Genomic DNA, 23,878 nt, shown 5'->3' with positions numbered 1-23,878 from the left:
ATAATCATGTCCACTAACATAAGGGTGTGTTTGTTGCTGAACTGTAGGTGTATATGGAGGAAGAGGAGAAGACTGTGTAGTGCTCATTAACGGAGTGCTAGACATAATTCCAAATGTAGATGTCATGGGAGGGGTCCATGGACTAGATGTTGCACCAAAGAAGGTACCAGACAAGGAATGGTAACCAGGCATGACGAATGAGCCACCATAGAAATGTGCCTTTGGTGCGGTTACAAACATGGATGAGGTTGAAACTTGGGTTGTCTTAGCCATGGTAGCAAATACAGGCTGAGAAACTAAAGTAGAATTAGTCATGATTAAACCCAAAGATGATTACGAAGAGAAACTTAGAGGTGATTTGAAAGGAAAATAATCAGATAAAGAAGGTTGAAATGGAGTATGAGGAGATGAAAAAGGATGGGTATGATAAAAATGAGTCCCTACTCAAATGGGAGAGGAGGGTTGAGTCTCTTCCTGTGAAATCTCTTCGATACTCATAAGACTAGGTGGAAGGGGTTCACCATCGGGTCCAAGATATATAGTTTGGGGTTGTGTCTGAGGCAGTGGAAGAGAATGAAATTGTCCTTAAGTGATAGGTGTAGATGGTTGAGGTACCTAATGATGTATAACCTTGGGTTGAGTTGTCTCTGACTCAAGAAAGTTAGGTTCAATAACCTTAGGTAAAGAGATTTCAGGTGCTTTGGTTTCGACTGTGTTAGAGTCACTAGTGAATGGAGAGGTAATCTTGGGCTTCGTACTCACAGGAAAAGATGATTTTGGTGGATCTATCTCAAATGGAGGACCAGAAGTAATAGCCCCTGAAGTAATAGATTCGGTACTCTGCGTTTTCTTATGCTTTTGATGATGGCCAGGAGTTGCCTCTGGTGGAAGAGGAGGCTTATTTAGCATTCTACATGAACAACAGGGTAAAGGGTATTGTTCTTCCATGGTGGATTAATAAATTCTAACAGTTAACACAAACAATAAATCAAAGAGGGTAAACTAGGCATAAAGGTTTACCAAGCAACTGTGAACTGCAATATGATCTCCCCGAATTTTGTGTTTGATGTATCACAGTGTACAAGGAAGATGGCTCAGTTACCTGTGGTGAGGATAGAAACATAAGGTGGACTTCCAAAATATACTTGTAGGTACATGGAAGTGCAATCCGTGTTAGTGTTGTCTAATGTGTAACCGTATGATGAGAGCATTCCCATATGCTTTTCATGTGTCGAGTGCCATCCAATATACCTAGAGGTACATGGAGAACAGTCTGATACACTTACGTACGTGGAATGGGATATCACCTCCGGAATGCAACATTGACAAAAAATGATAACTCCTATGTTTATAGATGTTGGAACACGTCCCTAGCCTAGACCTCTAGATATTTGTGTTGGTGTTACAAAATGCTCCTTAGGTTTATTGAGTAAATTTTAAAGTTTATCTTGATTTAAGTTTCAGTTTTCAAGGCTCACCAGAAATTTCACTTGAATATCCTAAAATGTAAACTATCATGATGAAATGAAACTTTTCATTTCAATGAAAATCTATGTATGGGAGGGAAGAGAACAAATAACCTGCAACATACAAGATGCAACAAACAAGATTGTTAAGCAATTCCCCTAATGCAATTGTTCCTAACTACAATTTTTACTCACAAATCCCTAGATGCAATGCATAATGCATAAGGTTTTTCTTTTCAATTCGACTTAATTTTCAGATGAAAACTAAGATATTCCCCTAATCACTGATAAAAATCACTTTTCAGAACAATGAATGAAACACGAATTCTTTCAAGCAATCCAACGATAAAGCAATGAGTTTTCTAATGAACTAATGAAAAGAAGAAAGTAAAACCTAAACAAACTCTTATCAAAGGCACTCAAAACCAAAAGCAAAGAAGATGAGGGCTTCTGAGACAGCTAAACACAATCAGGGACACAAGGAGCACCAAATGGAATCAAGTAAATGAGAGAGCAATGCATCAAAAGGAATTTTTTTTCATGAAACAGGGGCTAATACAGGTGCAAAGAGGCTACCAATGCTCTATAATGTAGGTACAGAGAAGGTGAGGGTGCTCTACAATGCTCTGCCAGTAAACCAGGGGGTGCGCTGATAAGAGAAAAGGGATTTTCCAACACAAAAAATCAAAAGCAGCTCAATGAAAGGTCTTCCTAGGGTTAATTCAAGCTGAGTGAGACACTGGAGGTCTATTCAATAGATGTAACAAGGGGAAAAAGTGAAGGAAAACACTAAGAGAATGAATCGATCCCAACTATGGTCGCCAATTTTTTATATAGAATATACGAATGTGAACAAAAGTATCTTCCCTAGACCTAGTGGTCTAGCCTAGAACAACAAAATCAAAGACTATAAAGTTTTCCTTAGAAGAATTGGAGAATAGAAACATGCTTACTTGTGATCTATTGCAAGCTCTTCTCTCCTCTTCACTTGTCAGCTCTAACCATAGCTCTTATCGCTATAATTAGAACCCACACAAAAGAACAACACAAGCCAAAGATCTATGACATCTACATAGCATTATCCAATCATTTTATTCCATGGACCAGCATAGCATTGAAACACATGTACATAAGCATAACATAACACATGTAAGAAAACAATATACTCTTTGTATTAATATGAAAGGGAGAGAGTTTACAACCAAAAGTGGAAGTTAATCTTGTAGAGATCCTTCCAAGTTGATTTGTCATTCAATGCCACAATGTACACCTCAAAGCCACCCTAATGCATGGAAATGATAAATCTCTTATGATCAAAGCAACAACATAAGGGCATGATTAATCTCCAAAAGCCAACCTCTAGCTTGTGGATGACATTAAATATATAGGAGAGGATGGTAGTTTAGGAATTCATGTCCATTCACCAATCTAGGCTTGAGATCCATTCTTGATCGGAGGATGACCTCAAGAGATAAGAGGTGAAAGCTCCAAGGTAGGGGAGGATAGGAATTAAAGTTCTTATCCAAGGTAAATAGTTGTAACAACTCCTAGAAGCTTCTAGAAGAGGAAGCTTCAAGATCCTTTTTATTTTTCCTGAATTTCTAGAATTAGCGCACCCCGAGCAAGGGCAAACCTGCCTTGATCAAAGCGAGTGCATAACTCAGCAACCTATTGTTGAACACAGATCCCTAAAGGGCCAGGGTGTGTTGGGCCTTGAAAGCACTGGAAGAAAGCAGTCAAGGTCAAAAACTCATGGATTTGAGAGAGTCGTGCTTAGGGATTTGTGTAGGGATGATGACAAGGTGTTCGTGGATGTTGATTGATCTTTGTAGGCCTATTGACCATATGTGACAAAATGGCCTATAACACACATGAAGCATGAAAACACATCGAATCCGCTAAGAAACTTATTAAGCTAGGAAAATATACCAAAAAGCACAAAATGCGGGGTCAAAAATGTTGTTTTATGTTCTTAGGAATGGACTAATGGGCCTTATAATTTATCTATTTTAGAGGCCTATTGTTGATTAAAATTCTCAAAACCCTATTTATAATTGTACTAGTTGTTAATTAAATTAAAATTTTAGAAACTCGATTTTAAAATAGACAAACATATTTGTAAGATTGAAATTCAAAAAACCCTATTCCAAAATAAACAAGCTATATATATATATATATATATATATATATATATATACATATATATACATATACAACCAATAAAAATAATAAAAAATTACTTAATAAAATATTTTATTATTTATATTTAGTAATATATGAATATATACACCCAATATTATTTGTGGGTTCCTAAGACCATCTTATTGATTACTTTAAAAATGACTTTCCTCTGAGTTTCTACTTACAATGTTTTAGCTCCATTCATCATATATAAACAATGATTTTGTTTTTCCCTCTAATTTTATAATATAGTACTTCTAAAAGGTAATTTAGGTTCCATTTTGATTTTATTGTTCTCGTAATTTTGTATATGTGGAGACTTATCGAAACTTTCAAAAGAGACTTAGAATCTACTTTTAAGCTTTCACCGATTAACAAAGTTATATTTAGAAATTTCTTTTATGTATTATATTTAAATATTTAAATTTTTTATAATCAAATGAATAAAAGATATTTTTTTTTTTTCTACATAAAAGATCAAGGCATATATATCTAAACAAAGCATTCTTTTCATTTGCAATTTGTATATTAATAATTATATCCAAAGTAACTCAAGGTTAACCATTCAATATATTATTAATTCCATTTGCAACTTGTATATTAATAATTATATCCAACTTAACTCAATGTTAACCCTTCAATATATTATTAAATTAACTTACTTATATTTACAAAATTTAGAAAATTCAATATATAAACATGATTAAAATACAAACCATTCCATATATTATTAAATTAATTTACTTATAATTTAGAAAATTTAATATATAAGCATGGTTAAATAAATTTCACCTCCATAAACTTGGCTTCCCTCACAAATCTAAGATACATTAATTTCTTTATCATTCATAAAAATACTTCTTATAACACCAGGAATATAATATTTCTTAATCATTCATGAAAAAACAATTTTCTTATAACACTGGGAATATTCTTTTATTTAGTCACTTCAACCCAAAAAAATCTCAACAACTGCGTACTGAAAGGAGGAATATTCCTTTATTGGGTCACTTCCAAAAAACAAATTCCTCTTCCAAAAAACAAATTCCTCAGTCTGATAAAAGGTGGATAAAAACTACACTATATATCAAATATAGTGATGTAGGCTGAACAGTTTTGGTTCTCATAGTTACACGGGCACCGCTCCCAGGCATTGGAGAGAGTATGTACTGGAAGTTTTTCCGCCCTTGGGAACTTGGGAGCTCATTGGAAACATTCCAAAATTGTTAGGAGTTTTAATGAGTATTTTGGATTTTTTCAAGAGTTTCAGTGCAACGGATTTTTGATGTTTTGGGAGCTTCAGTGCAATGAATAAGTGCAAATTTAGGTGTATTTGATGTTGCAAATTTGGTGCTGCTTAAACTGATGGCACTGTGTGAAGGGAAGGGTATGCGCTGGGATTAGATTTGCATATGGGTATGGGATTAGATTTGCATATGGGTATGGAACTAAGAGAAACAACCTTTTTATGGAAAGCCCTTCTATCCAAATGAAGATGACGCGTTTGGGCAATCCTGATCTTTGTCATTGGAAAGCTATTCATTCTCCTCATATACCCGTATGACAGATGGATATAAAAGAATTTAGGAAGATTGTTGACCATCATTATTGCCTGAGCTTAATGGACAAAAGATGGAATACTAAAGAAAAAAATAGTTGAAATTATGAAATATAAATATTATTAAAAAAACAATTTTTAATTTAATTTTCATATTTATTTAAGTATAAAATATTTGGAAATTTATAATTTTATTATACAAATTCTTTTTAAAATAACATTGGATTTAAAGTCTATTGTCTTAATTTTTTTTAATATATATATATATATATATATATATATATAGATGTAATATATATAAATATTGGTGAGGAAGAATTGAACCAATGACTTAACATATAGCTTTTCATGAAATCACTCGAGTAATAACAACTTTTTTTTTCGGCTTTGGGAGTTCTGCATGTTTCTTTGCTTGGAAAGAATTTGATTGAGAAATTGTTGATGGATTAATATTTTGATTTTTTTTTCAATGTTTCAAAGTTCAATCTTTTACATGTTTCTTTGCAAGATGGAATTTGATTAGCAAGTTTTGGATGGAAATAAATAAATTATTTTATTTTTATTTTTAATATATATTATAACACCTGTAAATTTGGGCAATACTCCTAGCGGTGCCACATACTTGTTCCATCGCAAGTACCCACGTACCAGAAACTTGTGCAACATATATCTCACTTCTCTTGCACCTCGATTTTTGTTGTTCTCCTAGTCATTATCTAGCTATTTTTTCTTTTTCTCCACGTGGTATAGGGATATTTTCATTACTGGAGATAGTGGAGAAGATTAATATTAAGTGTTAATTTTAGTTGTTGAATTTAGGTTTTTTTCGCAAAAAGTACATTATAATTTATTTGTCAACTCGTTTCAAACCAACAAATGTAGTTCATCGTAAATGTTAATAATAATAATAATGATGATGATGTTGTTAATAATAATATTAATTTTAATATTAATATTAAATTTTATTTTATTTAACAATTAATTTTGATAAAATTTTCACGCTGGATTTTATTATTAATATTGATAATAATATTAATATTATTAATTCAATTTGTATCTATATCATAATGTATAGAATTTTTCGGAAGGTCACATTGAAGATTTGTGATCGTTTTAATCTTTAGTTATTTATATGATAAATAAATTGAATATTATTTTCGATATAAAGGTAAAGGAGTTGTCTATAAGATTTGGAGATTCAGTGACTCGTTTTAATCTTTAGTTGATTTTTTAATGCATAAAGTAAAAATAATTGAAATATATATTAACCTAATCAGATAAAGCCCTTTAAAAGTTTATAGACATATAATTAAATCCGTCCCCTCTCTCTCCTTGAGTCAAACATAATTGTTTTCTTCTACCTGTTAGGTTGACTGTCTCCCTATTTAACCCTCTTCTTGAATCCGTTTAGTTTGAAACACTCTTCCTGAATTCGTTTGATTTGAAATGCGTTGACCCAAATCTTCAATATAACTTCTTCCGATTTTTTTAATACATTAATATTAATATAAATATTAATATTGACAATAATTTTTTATAATAATACATTAATAATAATGTTAATAATAACTATAAAATATCTAACACCACCCTTTCAAGCTATCCAATCAGTAATAGAGTTTAAACAATGCACCTAATATCTGCGTTGACGTACAGATTTGGCCCCTCCTTCCCTATCTCGACCTTCAAACTATCCTCATATTCTTGTGGAAATTTATAATCAGTTGTTGAGATATCTACCAAATATATTCCTGAAAATATCATGCCATGCCAGCACTGATTATGACATTAGTTATTGTGATATGAAATAAAGTCATCACTGGATGGTATTTCCACTAATAATTTTCGATTCGGTGAAGTTCCACTTGGCTTATCAATATCATACTAGTTTACGTAAAATCGTCTTATCATTCGTTTCGAAATATTTATGACGGATTTGAAAATAAAATTTCTTCTCTTTTTGCATTACATCGATGTTGCTTAAAACTTTATTAATAATAATGATAAAAATATTAATAAAATTTATTAATAATGATAAAAGTATTAATATAAAATTTGAGAGATTTTTAAATTATCATAAAAAAATTTAAATTATAAATAAATTTTGTTACTTGATTTATTAATATTATAGATTTAAAGAAATAATGATTTATTTCATGATATTTTTAACATAATATATTTTTAATTAATATATTTAATTAAAAATATAAAAAATTAAATAACTAATTTCAAAATTAATTAAAAAAAAATCTAAAATATTTTATGATATTTAAATCCCATCATTAAATTAAAATTGTAACTCTTTATTTACAGCCTGTCGCTATAAAAAGAAATCCAATATCTCCAATTTTTAATTATTTATATAGAATAATAAATGTTTACTGAGGTGGAGAAATTATTTGGACTTTCAAAAGTGGTTATAATTTAGATAAAATAATTTTAAAAAATTTTGTGTAGTGTTTGAATTATGTTTTTTAAATAAATTTAACATCATCAAAATTTGTTAGAGTATCCAAAACCTTGAAATTTACAACTATAACTTAGATTTACAAAAATCTTTAACAAATTTTATCAAAATCTAATCAAATTTTCCATAATTTAAAAAAAACAATCTAATTATATTGAAGTTCTAAGTGACACACAATACTCCTTTTAGCATTGTGTCACATTGGTGTGTGGGACACTTCCTTAGGTACACGAGGGTATCAACGAATTAATTAACTCTTCTTTATTTGTTGTCATATTGGTGAATTTTATGCCTCGTTCCTATGTACACGAGAGTATTAACGAATTAATTAACTCTTCTTTATTTGTTGCATATTGGTGAATTTTATGCTTAGTAATTGTTTATGGGTATCAATTTTTTTATTAAATCAATTTAGTTTATGATATATTTTTATTTAATTATTAAATTATAGGTGAGGAAATTTGAATTTGAATTTTTAGGTTATTTTACAATATGTTATTTTAATCATCAATTAAATTATTTTTGGACAAATTTATTTTATATTATTATTATTATTATTATTATTATTATTATTATTATATATATATATATATATATATCAAACGAAATCCTTAACCATGGAGATTATTAATATCCAAAATAAGTTTTGTTATAATATTATGGGCCAATACCATGGTTGATCAATACCAAAAGCCCAAAAAACCTTAACTTATTTTAGATGACACTTCTTCATAGGATATACTTTTTTAATTAATCAATTTAATTAAAAGGCCAAAATTGTGTAACTACTTTTGAGATACATCTCAACCTTAATTTGTGACTACTATTAAGAATATTCTAAATCATTATATGAGGTTAAATGCCTGCTTTTTAATTAATAATCATTAGTAATTAATTAAAATTTTAAAAATCATATTCCAAAATAAACACATAATTTTTATAAATTTTAATAATTAAAACTGGTAACACTTCAAAACAACAAAATATATATTATTGTTATCCAATTTTAAACCAAATTAGTGTATGAGACCCCCTTGTTTGTGAGACAAGGGACAACAAAATATATATTATTGTTATCCAATTTTAAACCAAATTAGTGTATGAGACCCCCTTGTTTGTGAGACAAGGGACACACCTCTAGAAACCAAACCTCCAGAAACCAAATTGGTGTATGTGGCTCCTTCAATTGTGGGACAAGGGACCCACCTCCACGCATCGATTTGACTGCTAAGTCTACAAAGAGATACATACTCTACCCCGTTGGTTTTGAACTTGTGACCTCTTAGGAGGAAACATATCCTCTTAACCATTAGGCTCACTCAAGCTATGTGTGTGTGTGTGTGTGTGTGTGAGGATTGTTACTTCAAGATTAAAATATATACTTATAATATTACAATACAATTTTTGTTTTATTACTTTTATATTTCATTATGTAGCATTGAGGTGAAATATCTATTCAAATAATAAAAATTGATATCTATTAATTTTATATTTCATTATGTGGTATTGTGTTGACATATATATTTATATAATCCTGATGGGGTGCTAAATTTGAAATTAGGGTTTCATCAGAGGGAGTTCAATTCTCCCAAGAATATTTTCCTCTTTAATGCACGACAGAGGTAGTTGAGCTTGTCTCGTCATTTTAAATCCTTATTTATGTAATGGACAAACAATGGTATTAGGGCGATGTGAGTTGTGGTGAGTATGTTGAAGAATGTAACTAGGTTCGGTCTTCATAATTGTACTTGAAGTCAAAATGTAATATTTGTCAAAATAAAAGATTTATTATTATTATTATTATTATTATTATTATTATTCAATTGACTTGTTAAAGCATGAGTTTCATGCTTGGGTCAAATATTATAGGTCAAGCCTCCATTGTATGGTTTATATTATTGTCAAAATCAATTCTTTTATTGGTTAAAAGACTCCTCCATCATCAAGTCAGCCACTTCAACGACTCCTTCAAGTCGGCCTCAAAGGAACAATCTTAAAATGATTCATGTTGGTCTACATCAAATATTCATGTCTTCATGGTTCATGTTGGCTCATTTAGTATGGTAATACCACTATAAATACAAGCCTAGAAGCTTGCATTTCAGAGGGACAAAAACTCACATTTTTTCTGAAGAATAGTTCGGTTATCACAGAAGAAGAAGCTCACATAAATAACAGAATGACAAGTTTGGATCTCTCTGAAATGAAGTGTGGATATCTGTGACATGAAGCTCGAATTATCACATGTTCAATAACTCTGTTTCGATACCCAAGCAACGAAGAAAGGTATATTTACAGCGATGATGGTTCAGTCTAAATTAAGGGTATAACCATAGTGATAAGGCTTAGTGTTACAATGGAGAAGCTCTCGGTGAAATCTCTCAGTATTACAACAATGATGAGAGTTTACAATGATGAGAAGGATTCAGTCTCTCACAGTAAGGTCTCGATGCAAAATCAGTGACAGGAATTTAGTGACATGAAAGAAGGATAACTTGATGGAGGTAGTCTCGAGTCTATGTTGTAAGTGACTTGTTCGTCTCATCTTAAATGTACTAAAGGAAGAATTTGTGACTGGGTTTTCCCCTCGAGGGGGGTTTTGCCCTGGCAGCATGCCTACATCTTGTGTCCTCTTCTATTTGTTGTTTAGAATTAGTCTTGATGATAAGAAAAGATAAATTGAAAGATCTAATAATAATAATGTAAACATCACAAGATAATGTCATAATAGGGAAAATCATTTTAACTGCCAACACTATGGATTTTGCAACATGGAATCAGAGCTATGATCAAAGTCAAAGGTAGTTTGAAGAGAATTTCAATGATTATGCAAGGTTCCAACATGTATCATCAAAGAAGCTCGATCAATGCTCGATGCAAAATTAGAAACTCTATTATGATATCTATGCTTCAACAAGTTCAGTATTATATAAACATAGTTCGGTATAGTGTCTCTCACAGTTCAGTGCTATTATAAGTTCAACGTTACTACAGTTTGATGCTTCCAATATTCGGTGATATAAACACAGTCTTGATGCTTCCACAGTAATATGATCTCATGAAGAAGAAAAATATCTCAAGATCTAATAAAACAAATTTTTCCTTAAGCCCGGTCCTAAAATTTTTGTAGATACAATCCTAATATTTTCGATGAAGGCACAGTTTCAAGCACTTCTATACCACGACCTCAGTAAGGGTTTGGTTGCACCACCGTGAGAAGGTTTACACTATCAACAACAATGAGAAAATATTGATGCATAACAATGATTCTATTATAGTAACACTCTCATAGTGTAAGGACTTTGCATCACATACATAGAAGTTCGATTAAGGCACTTAAAAATTTCGGTAATATTACAAGGTGACTTTGTCATGCTACTTTAGTTTGAGTGTCATTCCATTTCAGTGCCACTGCAACACCTTAGTTCAGAACCAGTATCACAGTAACAACAGTTCGATGCTCTTAATAATTCCGCGACGGTGTTACAATGATATGGTCAAAATAGTCAGTCTTCCACTCGTTAAAGAAATAGAACTCAACACAGCTTCCTGTGGAGATATATCAAGGATCCGAATACAAGCTCAAAGGAACAACTTAAGGTAAATCAAGTATAAGAGATGATGACTTAATACAAAGAGAACACTTCAATAAATCATTATTCGGTTTACCAATCAACATCTCTAGGTATGTCTCAAACTATACTCCTTACAATATTCTCTTGATCATCTAATTTTTTGAAGTTTTTATTACATTACTAACATCATTATGTCCAACTATATTGAATCATATAATGATTCTTTCTTTGGGTGATTCATCACTTGATAAATCTACCCCCTCATATTCTTAATTGACTTTAAAGAACCCTATATTGGTTCTCTGGAAAGCCCTAACCTAAGGGTATGCTGATAATGTGTGAAACCCTAGCCTGCTTAGGGTTATTGTAAAATGTTATTTGAATTTTTTGATGATGATGTCCTGCTTGGGATTTTGTTATGATCATGCAATATTAACTGTTAGGGTTGAATGATGTTTTTTGAGATCCAGAACCTTTAAAATTTTAGGTATTGTAGGGTTTGGTTTGCTATGAAACCCTAGATCTTTAGGGTTTGGTTGGGTTTATAAGAAAAGCCCTTTTTATGGATTTAGAGTCCCAGGAATGAAACCCTAGGTATGTGTCCATTGGTTGAAACCATAGCTTGGTATAGGTCGATATATGTCTAACATATTAATATTTCCTAACATATGATGTGCTTATGATATGCTGATTAATTCATAGATATATGTGTTGAGCTAAGTATTAATGGTCATCATGTCTTAGGGTTTTCCCTAGTCAATATTTGATGGTCTAGGATGATGTTGTTTGGAAATTCTAGGGTTTAGCAACTAAACCCTAGTAATAGTTAAAATTCTCTAGTATGAATAGCCATTTGGAATTTATGAATCTATATAGTGATTGCTGATAATTTGAAGATGGAAATCTAGGGTTTACATCAAACCCTAATAGATGTTAGTCATGATGCTAATTAAGATGTGATTGGTTTTGATTTATTAAAGCTCATGTATGAATCTTGGATATGTATGAAATCTTAGTGAAGAGTCTAACATATGAATTGTAAAAGTTGTTAGATTTGCTTCTAGGATTTGCTATATGAAAGATCGTGTTATGTCATTGAAACCCTAGATATAATAAGTTTGATATCTTAATGAGTTGTGAATATGATTTAGGGTTTGTAACAAGACCTGGGTAAGAAGTTGAATTATTGAAGTATAGTCTCTTTTTTATTATGTTTGTAAAATGCTTCCGTTATCATGAGATTTTTCTATGGCTAACTTCATGCATTTATAATTTTGGTTGTACTTGCTATCTAGGTTGTGTAGGTACACAATCTTCAAGATGGTGAAGATGATCAAAAGAAAAGGTATGATGTGAATGGTAATGATAACTCTGATAAGAAGGATTGAATTCACAAAAGATTCTTTGATGACAAAAAGAAGAACCTGGTCTCCCTAGGTTAAGAGGGAGCCTGGATAGAAGAGATCTCCTTGAGTTTAAGAGGGAGCCTAGATAGAGAAAATCTCCCTGGTTGAGATGGAGAGCATAGTTTTGATTGGAGAATGAAGTTTGAAAGATATGTTGTTGTATGTGAAGGTGAAAAGGAAAGATTTGGTTGATAGACCTATCTTGTTGAGAAGCAACACTAGGAAAACCTCGAAGTTTTGTGTTTATTAATGAATATGTAAAAGTATATTATTGATTGGGGTTGTGTTTAAATCTATCGAAGGTTTTGATACCATGTTGGTTACCAACCAGTTTCATTGGGAGAGATTTGTTATCCTTGATCTGCCGGATCAAGGAGAGGCTTTGCGAGTGAAGCATTTCCTGGGAGGAAATCTGGTCGACACTTTGTGTTGATGTCTAGATCCCAAATTACGGAGGGTGGCATGGGTCATAAAGCTATGACCATGGATACACACTTAGGTCATTGGGTTGATGGCTAGAAAGTAGGCCTCATGGTACCTAGAGATGATAAAATCTTGAGTCCATATTAGTCCCACCTGGATAGATTTCGCTAGTAAGGAATCTAGTCCTTGGCATTGCAGGGCCTAAATTGTTAAGATACCAATGGATATATTGCCTTGGTCAAGAATTTAGTCCATGACATTGTGGTGCCTAAACCTCTTTGTAAATTATTTGTTTTGAGATCTTCCATGTACCTCTTTGATTATATGTAAAAAATGAATGCCTCCCTAGTTAAGAGGGAGTGTTGAAGAATATAACCATGTTCAGTCATCATAATTGTACTTGAAGTCAAAATGTAATATTTGTTAAAAGAACAATAAAAAGAATTTTTATTATTATCCAATTGACTTGTTAAAGCATGGGTTTCATGCTTGGGTCAAATATTATAGGTCAAGCCTCCATTGTATACTTTTGATTATTTCCAAAGTCAATTTGTTTATTGGTTAAAAGACTCCTCCATCATCAAGTCAACCTCCTCAACGACTCCTTCAAGTCGGCCTCAAAGGAACACTCATAAAATGATTAATGCCAACCTACATCAAAGATGCATCTCTTCATCGTTCATGTCATCTCATTTAGTATGGTCATACCAATATAAATACAAGCTTAGAAGCTCACATTTCATAGGGAACAAAAACTCACAATTTTTCTGAAGAACAATTCGGTTATAACAGAAGAAGAAGATCACATAAATCACAAAATGACAAGTCTGAATATCTTTGAAATGAAGTGTGGATATCTCTGACATGAAGCTCGAATTATCATAGGTTTAATAACTCTGTTTCAGTACCTCAACAATGAAGAAATTCATATTTATAGTGATGATGGTTCTGTCTAAGTTAAGGGTATAACCACAATGATAAGGCTTTTTGTTACAATGGAGAAGATCTCGGTGCAATCTCTCAATATTACAACAATGATGAGAGTTTACAACAATGAGAAGGATTCAATCTATTCATAGTATGAGGGTCTTGATGCAAACTCAGTGGCAAATTCAGTGACATGAAAGAAGGATGTGTTGATGGAGGTAGTCTCGAGTCTATGTTGTAAGGGTCTTGGTCGTTTCATCTTGAATCTACTAAAGGAATAATTTGTTCCTTGTTTTTCCCCTTGAGGGGGTTTTTGCCCTAGCAACATGCCTGCATCTTGTGTCCTCTTCTATTTGTTGTTTGGAATTATTCTTGATGTTAAGAAAAGATAAATTGAAATATATAATAATAATAATGTAAACATCACAAAATACTGTCATAATAAGGAAAATAATTTTAACTGCTACATTATGGATTTTCCAATAGAGGGTTGTATCTCGACCTCCTTATCTAGTTCCAATTTGTTGGTGAATTTCTGGTTTCATGCTTGTTCTTGTTTTCAGGCAAGTGTGAATAGACTCTTCTCTCCTTTAGAATGCGCCTTCACTGTCCTTATTGTTTGGGTGAGTTCGTTATCATTTATCACAAGTTTCAATCTTCAATTGCATGTCTGAGGGTATGCTTTTTGCAGGTATGTTCAGTTTTTTAGTTTACATGGTCTTTGGATGGAAATTTCTCAGTTGGTAGAGGTGAGTGTTTTCATTTGGGTAATATTGGCTTCTTAGTTTAAGAAGTACCCAACGACTATTGCTATGAGATATAGAAAATTCGTTTAGTTGTTATTATGTATAATTGTCCTACGTATGGGTTTTTTAGGTGGAGTAAGTTCAGGACGCTCCTATAGCCTCTCTATTTTACATCTGTCACAAGGGGGTTTCATGTTTTATTCAAGTTTTATGTGATTTGGTGTGTCATGTTTCTGGGTTGTGGCGAGCTTTAAAATTTGTTTTCTTTTTCTCCTATAGTGTGGAAATTGGGTGATATTTTACTTGTCTTTAGATCAGGAGTTAACGGTTATGTGTCTTTTCTTGTGTCTTGCCTTATAGCTAGAGTTTCTTTCAGTGCTTGTCCTCAATTTTATTTTGTGATTGCAATTATCCCTCCTAGACAGAGGATGAGTAGGAGAATGGGTGGTGGGGGCAATCTAGGGTACAAAAGGGTTCACCCTTTTGCCTATGATTCTGTTGCCACCTTCTTTGATGTTTTTCTTCTTGAGGTCAAGAAGGAAATATTATTGCTCGAATATAAAGAGGATGGAGACTGACCTTATCACTTAGATTTTGAGGTGGTGGGGGAGCATATGAAATGGGTTCTTGATCCTGGTAGATTTAGGAAAAGATGACTTCACTTTTAGAATTCGTTCACTTTACACCAAAAAATGGCTATCTTGTTGTAATTAATTTTCAAAGATAAACAAGTGGAGAATTATAATGTATTCTCCTCTTTGGAGGACAATAAATGCATGCTTCAAAACCAAAGGTTTTTTTGGGAAAATGTTGATTCTCATTTGACCCATTTTGAAAGTTTTCTAGTGAGTGATTTTTCCTTAGGCGATCTCACTGATCCTCTGGATGATAGTGCTCAAGCATTGACTACAATATCTTCTAATCATGAATAATGTTGGTGGGTTTCATATATTTTTTCCATCAATTTTGGTATGGTTTCTTCAAGTATGGTTCTTTAGGTCTTCATAGCGGCCAAGGTTATATTTTGGATCAAAAGAACTTTATTTTATTCTGTTTAATGAGAATTATGGATTTTCTCTTTTTTTTCATGGTGTTGTGTAATGTTGGCTCTTCTTGTGCCTTTCAATTATTTGTGCATCATATTTTTTCTTTCTGTTGAACAACACTCCCACACGATTGAAACACAAGTTTTTTGGTGCATATTTGTATCATCCCTGGGAAATATTATGGTCCTTATAATGTCATATGTTACACAATTGGCTCCTTTGTGTTATGATTTTGCACTGGGCGTGATGTTTTGATCACTTATTTAACATGCAAATCGCTTGACATTTCAATCTCTTATTGAGCATGGATATACTAAGATGTGTCAAACTCTCTATGGCAATTTTGGGTGATATATTTTTTTTATTTCTTCTTTATGTTCAGATGTATTGGCATTGTTGGAAGTGAAACAAGACCTAATTTTGGGAATTCATTTTAGTTTGAGGAATATTGGGTGTGGAATTAAGTCAAGTCACAGATTTTATGCTAATTGGTATGTAAATTTCAAGTTTTCTTGTTTGATATCCTCGCGATATGCGTTAAGCTCTATGAAAAATATGTTGGTTTTGTATAGTCATTGAATAGAAGAGCATGTCTCTTCTATGTGAATTTGCCTCATGAGGACATTTGGGATATATTAATCTCTTAAATACTGCTGGAAGGATTTAGATATGATAGCTTTGTAAACTCTTTTTTGACTATGAATATAAAATGTTGCAATATATATATATATATATATATATAATATATATATATATATATATATATATATAATTTTATATCTGTATAAATCACAAAAAATAATTTTTATTTTTACAATATTTATTTTCATTTTACATTTTAACGTTGATTTAATTATAATTTATAGATATAAATAAATACATTATATATATGCCATTCAGACATCGAGCCTTTTATCTTCCATTTTTAGCAAGAAAAAATTAACAAATTGAAATATGAATTGATACATAGACATAAGTATAAGAAGATTTAAGTGTGGGGCATAGGGGATAGATTCGTTTATGGTTAGATTGTAAGTGTAAAGATTTAAGTGAATCACACTCTATCCTACTATTAAATCCTAAAGTAAATTGAGCAAAAGTCTTACCTTGAAGAAATAGATTCAAAGAAGAACAAATTCAACCTCTTTTGTATGTTACTCAAGATATTAATTTTCAAGAAGAAACGAATGAAAATTTACAAAACTTTCAGTAAAATTGCATAATGAATTCCTTGCAATTTGTATTTCAAACTAATTTTCTTATGAATTCAATGATAAATTCTCATAGTAAGACCATTAAAATTAGTCCAATGAAATAATTGAATATCAATTCTCATTTAGAAGCATATCAATAGGATCAATTAATTCAATTATTAAGCCAATATTATAAAGCATTTGCCTAGGACTACATTGATATGAAAGGCATCCATCTAGATACATGCATACATCATATCTACATAGAATAAAATGTTATACACAATGTAGAATGAATCCAATGCTAAATGATATAATGAGACAATAACTTAAAAAGTTATTAAAAGTAGATTTAGCCTATCCCATATCTAATAGTTAGTGGGATTCTCTTATAGTTGTAGTTCCCATGAAAAATGAGAAATGGTGAATCTATGTAGACTATAGAGAATTAAACAAATCAACCTTGAAAGATCATTTTTCCCTACCATTTATTGATCAAGACCTAGATACATTAGCTAGGCAAAAATATTTATGTTTCCTAGATGGATTTAGTGGCTAAAAAAAATGATGATAGCTTTAGAAGATCAAGACAAAACAACTTGAACATGTCCCTGGGGAAAAATATTCTTATAAGGCCTCACCCTTTGGTTTGTGTAATGCACCAGCTACATTATAAAGAGAAATATTAGTTATCTTTGTTGATTTGATACATGAATGTGTAGAAGTATATATGGATGAATTTTTAGTATATGAAATTTCTTTTAATAAAGCTTTGACTAACTTTTAGAAAGTTCTAGTAAGATGCATGGAAACCAATTTAGCTCTTAACAATGAAAAAATGTTATATGTTGTGAATGGAAGGGATTGAACTAGGACATCATATATCATTTGCAAGGATAAGAGTAGATCCATCTAAAGTTTATGTCATTACTGAATTTCCAATAGCATATAACCAATTACATGTAAGACGTTTCCTAGGATATGTAGGCTATTATCATCGATTTATAGAAAATCTTAGTAAAAGAGCCCTACAATCATTTCAATCACTTGCTAATGATGTTAAAGAGGGCCTAATTTGGTTTTTCCATTCCATATATCTACAAATGCATCTAAAAATATAATAGGAGCAGTATTAGGTCAAAAAGATAATCTTAACACTATGCCATCTATTTTATTAAAGAAAACCCAACTCTTGCTAACCTCAATTTTCCTATGAATAAAATTTATATGTTGACATTTGCGCATTACATCACTAGATTTATCATGGGTTATAAGGTATTTATACATACATACCATTCTTCCATTAAGTACTTGATGAACAAACCTATTACTAATGGTAGAATAACAAGATGGTTATTATTGTTGTAAGAATTCAATATCATTGTCATAGATCGACCTGGAAGGGAAAATCAAGTGGCACACATTCTTTCATGCCTATAATTTATGATAATTTTCTAAATGAAAATTTGTTTTCCATACCTATTAAAACTCCATGGTTGGTGGTGAAATATAAAATTATTTATCTTCTAGAAAGTCACCACCACATTTTACACTAAAATAAAAGAAAAAGCTAATGAAACAAAGTGATAGATACTCATGGATTAAAGGAGATCTTTTCTACACATGGCCTAATTTTATAATTAGAAGATGTGTTAGAGAAGATGATGTTTCAAATATTTTAAAAGTTTTTCATGATGAGCCTTATAATGGATGGTTTTCAGATAAGAGAACTTCTTACAAAATACTTCATTTTGGATATTACTGGTTAACTCTTCTCAAAGATGTGGGGAAATATGTGTGCTAGTTATTGGTGGATGGGTTGACTAGTATCTTTTGATTAAATGCCCCTACAATCACAAGTTCTTATGAAGCCTTTTGAAAAATGGGCTCTTGATTTCATAGGTCCTATTACACCTTCTTTGAAAGGGAAAAAGGTGCATCATTATATCTACTAACTATGTTAGTAAATGAGTAGAAGAAAAGGCATTAGCCAGAGTAACATAATAAGTAGTTAATTTCCTATTTAAAAATATTTTTCTAAAATATGAAGTGTCGAGGGAAATTGTTACCTACTAGGGAACACAATTTACCTCTAAAGTTGTGCAAGGATAGCCTGAAAGTATAAAATAAAGCACCAAAAATATACTCACTATTACCGATAGGCCAATGGTTAAGTGGAGTCAACTAATAAGATTTTGTAGACAATTATGACCAAAACAGTCTAACTCCATTTGAAGGATTGGCCAAAAATATTTCTAGAGGCTTTATGAGTTTATAGAAAGACCTATAAGAGTAATATTGGCTTCACTCTATATTAGTTAGTCTATGGCAAGAAAGTTCTCCTTCTCATTCAGTTTCAAGTTCAAACATTCATATTACCAACTGAACTAGGATTGGATCTAAGAGGCACAAAAACAAAGAGCTATGCACTTAGATAGGAAGCCTTACAACAAAGCACTTTTATCTAGAAACAAAGTACTAAATAACATGATAACTTTTTAAAGTTAAAGCAGTTTAAAGTTGTTGATTGAGCCTTTCCTTTTTATTCTAAGTTTAATGACTTCAAAAGCAAGTATACTACTCAATGGCTTGGGTCTTATGATGCCGAAGAAGTCTTGAGGTTTGTAAAAATAAAGACAATAGATGAAGCACAAATTTGTTTTGTAGTTAAAGGCCATAGACCAAAACTCTATAATAAACCTATCAAACATGTTGATATTGTTTCCCTATTAGTTGTGGGTAAAGGTAGTTATACTCTTACTCATTTTCCAACCTAAATTTACTCTTCAAGCAAAAAAAAAGAAAAAAAAAGAATGGAAAAAATATATGAAAAGGAAAAGAATATTATATCTATATATATATAAGCTGTGAAAATGAGTTTTCTGCACAATCTATTCAAATTTATGTAAACCAAGGAATTGGCCAATAATTGTTTTTAATAAAACTACCAAATAATTGTCATAATGCTTCAAAATTGTCAATAATTTCCTCTAAATATCAATTCTTGGTTTAAAAAGATCTTTCTTCGTCACACTCATGTTCAGAAAAAGAAAATGTCTTAGAGCTACTGAAAGAAACAGTAGACATAGTTGCTTCAACTAATCAGCCCAAAACAATAGGCTGTCAGACTTGCTTTGCAGTTAAAAAAAAGTACTATTTTTCCTCCTCAACTTGATGAATACTGAACTTGCAAACCACCATGTTGCAGGAGGATTCCACATGGCATAGAAAAGGCAGCAGCATACAACTTACGAAGTACACTGGCATGCAAAATACCCTTTTGAAGGGCTCCAAAATATCTAACACCACCCTGTCGAGCTATTTAATCCGTAATAAAAGTTTAAAGAATGCACCTAATATCTGCGTTGACGTACAGATTTAGCCCTCCTACCCTATCTCGACATTCAAACTATCCTCATATTCTTGAGGAAATTTGTAATCGGTTGTTGAGATATCTGCCAAATCTATTCCTGAAAATATCATGCCATGTCAGCATTGATAATGATATGGCATGAAAATATCATGCCATGTCAGTGACTGTTATCTGAAATAAAATCATTACTGACTGGTATTTCCACTTTTAATTTTCGATTCGGTGAAGTTTAACTTGGCGTATCAATATCATACCAGATTACCTAAAATCGTCTTCTATTTCGTTTCGAAATATCTATGACGGATTTTAAAATAAAATTTATTCTCTTCTTGCGTTACATCAGTGTTGCGTCGAGGGAAGAAAGATTTTATATTTGCTGAGCTAAGATGACCTGTGCTCAGTCACAACTCAAAAGATTTTATATTTGCTGAGCTAAGATGACCTGTGTTCAGTCACAACCCACAAGGCAATTCTTATTTCGCATTTTATAGGAATTTTAATGCGGCCTGACATGGGCCGGTATAAGGCGATACAACACGAGGCTAGATGATGAGAGAGAAAAAAAAATAGCAACGTGTTTTATCGCCTTATACCAGCCCATGTCAGGCCGGATTAAAATTCCTATAAAATACGAAATAAGAATTGCCCACAACCCATAGCCATGGCAGTAAAACGCATGCCTGCAACGCATACGTGCAAGATAATCTTACGTCTATTATAAGGATTGATGTGACATTGATTTAGGCTCAAGTGCAGACAAGCCATTCATATTTTGTCAAAGGATGTTTAATAGTTATCACTTAGATTGAATCTCTTAGATTCTAGGCTATAGGTTACGTACAAAACTCTTTTAGAGTAGTGTCACATCTGTAACTTACTCGCACTTCATGTTGAATCCATTGGGACACTTTCTTATGTATATGAGGCTATCAACGAATTAATTAACTCTTTTTACTTTGATGTTATATCGGTGACTTTCATGCCTAGGAGCACTAATCGTTTTCATCAAACTTCTTAAACTTCTTATCAAATCAGTTCGTTTTATCATAACCAGTTACATAGTAGCTAGTAACTGTTGTGTAGTTTAAATATAGCTAGATTAAAGTAAAAAATTATCGAGATTTGGTAAAATGGAGCCTTATTTAAGTGCAGGTAGAAACCTCAAACCAAAACTAAAAGAAAAATAAGTAATATTAGAAAAAAAAAAAAAAGGGCTATAATTAATTATACAAGAGTCAAAATCTATAATGATGTCTTATATTTCTTTAAGATTATAAATAAATATTTAGAAATATTATTTTATAACTTAAAAAAAAAGTAAGCTTCACAAACCATGGTCAATAAAATAATTTATCAATTGATGACCAAAATAAGCTATGAAGTGCACTTTCACTCCCAAATTCCTTATGAAATGAATAATATCTATCCACCATGTATAACTTTTACTCAAAAGTTAGAGAATTTTACTTTCAATTTGAATTTTTTTTAATGAATGTTTTTGGAACAAATTAGGCAATTTGTAAATTTTAAAGATATTGTTAACAAAGTGTTAATTATTTCCCCTTTATAAATGTACCCATTTTATGAATTTTCTTTTAAATTCAATTTTTGTTTTTTTCATAAAATTTAAACCACCCAGAACACAAATAAAGTTTGTTCAAATTTGGACTACACTAGTGTGCTTGGTTTATTGTTATATTAAGGTTTTATAATGCTACGGTCCTACATAGATAAAGTAGTTCACATATATGAAGTAGTTCATAAATAAATTTTAACATTTTATCCATTTGTATCTATTTTATGCTTTACAAAAGGTTTGCTTGCAACCTTTATTTTAATATTAATTTATTTTTTCTAATTTTTGGATGTGATTATTGTTCAACATACTCATCATTTTTGATGAATTGAAAAGTTTAATATATTAATATTTTTTTTTTTTTTTTCTAATTCTTCATTTGCTCGTGAATTTTACCTTGACTCACAAATTTTTACTGAACTAATGGTCCACTTTGGCAACCTCAATTCTCTACTCACATGCACTCATTATTAATGTTTAATTATTTGTCAGAGAATATTTTTGTACATAAGTACCAACTAGATTTATGAGCACTCTATTGTCATGACATTAGAAAAGTGTATAATAGAATATGCACAACACAACAACTTACAATTTAATAAAAAACTCTTAGAGAATAATAAAATATAATAGTTATAATAAGATTTTATTATAAATGATTTTATCTTTTATTTTTTAGGTGGATACAATATTTACATATGATTACATTGTTAACCCATGAAGAACTTAAATGATTTTATGGTTACTTTTATTTTACAAATTAATATTAGAAAAACACTCCAAAATTCTTATTTTCCAAATAGACATGACATATTCAATGCAAAGTTTGTCAAGTAATTTTAGTTGTCAAATAATTTCTTAAGCAAGAATACATTATCTTCTTTATGGATGGGACATTTTTTTAATTTAACTTTGAAACCGATGTTTACAACTTTTAAATCTAACGATATGTGTTGAAAACTATTTTTTAAGAAGAAATATATTTTGGATAAAAATAAACTATTTTTTAAGAAGAAAATAGATTTTGGATATAATTATTTTTATCGTAGATTTGTTTTACAATTTAATATAGGAGATGTGGTATCTCTCTCACACGCATATAATTAAAAATAATAATAAAAATGTAAATTTATTTATGTACACATATATTAACATGATTTATTTGGTATAGGATGATCTAAGGGCGAAATTTTTCTACATTTATTAACATGGAAGGCTACAATATTGATAGAGATAATTTCCATGAGAATATAATAGTGAAAAATTAGTCATATAAAACAGCACAGTAGCAGGATTGAATTCTTATTAATACTAAAAAAATAAGTTTTCAAAATTTTTATTTTCAATAATCATCGGATTCTAGATTATGCAAATAAAAAATGAAAGTTAAAATATTTTCATATTAAAGGTAGCTAATAAAATTTTAAAAATGAAATATGAAAAATATTATAATGTATTTATTACATGTAATTTAAAGAAAAAAGCATATAAAATATGAATTGTTTAACATAGAAAGAACATTATAACAATTACACCCTAGATGTGATTGATTCCAGAGAGCTCAAGTCTCTTTGTAAGCTTTTAATCAAATTTTTAAGTTCAAAAATATATTTACACCTATCTAAATTAATATTTATAAAATTTAAACATTGATAAACGAACCTATATTTTATATAAACCTTATACTATAAAAATGGTTTTATTTAATATATACAAGTATTATTTTTTTTATAAATAATATATAAAATATAAATCTTATAATATATATATATATAAAAACATATTTTGATATATTACTATCTATATAACTAATTTCTTCTTCATTATTACATTTTTTTTGGCAATATATGTTTTCTGAATGATATATTTTCCTTCTACATAAGTGTCTCACTAGTAAATTTCTAAATTATAATAATTTTTTATTATATAAAAAAATTATTT

This window comes from Pinus tabuliformis, chromosome 4_2, assembly GCF_031772625.1.
Source record: "Pinus tabuliformis cultivar Carrire ecotype Pingquan chromosome 4_2, CPIR1, whole genome shotgun sequence".
NCBI classification, from domain to species: Eukaryota; Viridiplantae; Streptophyta; class Pinopsida; order Pinales; family Pinaceae; genus Pinus; species Pinus tabuliformis.
Note: the sequence above shows the minus strand (reverse complement) of the source record.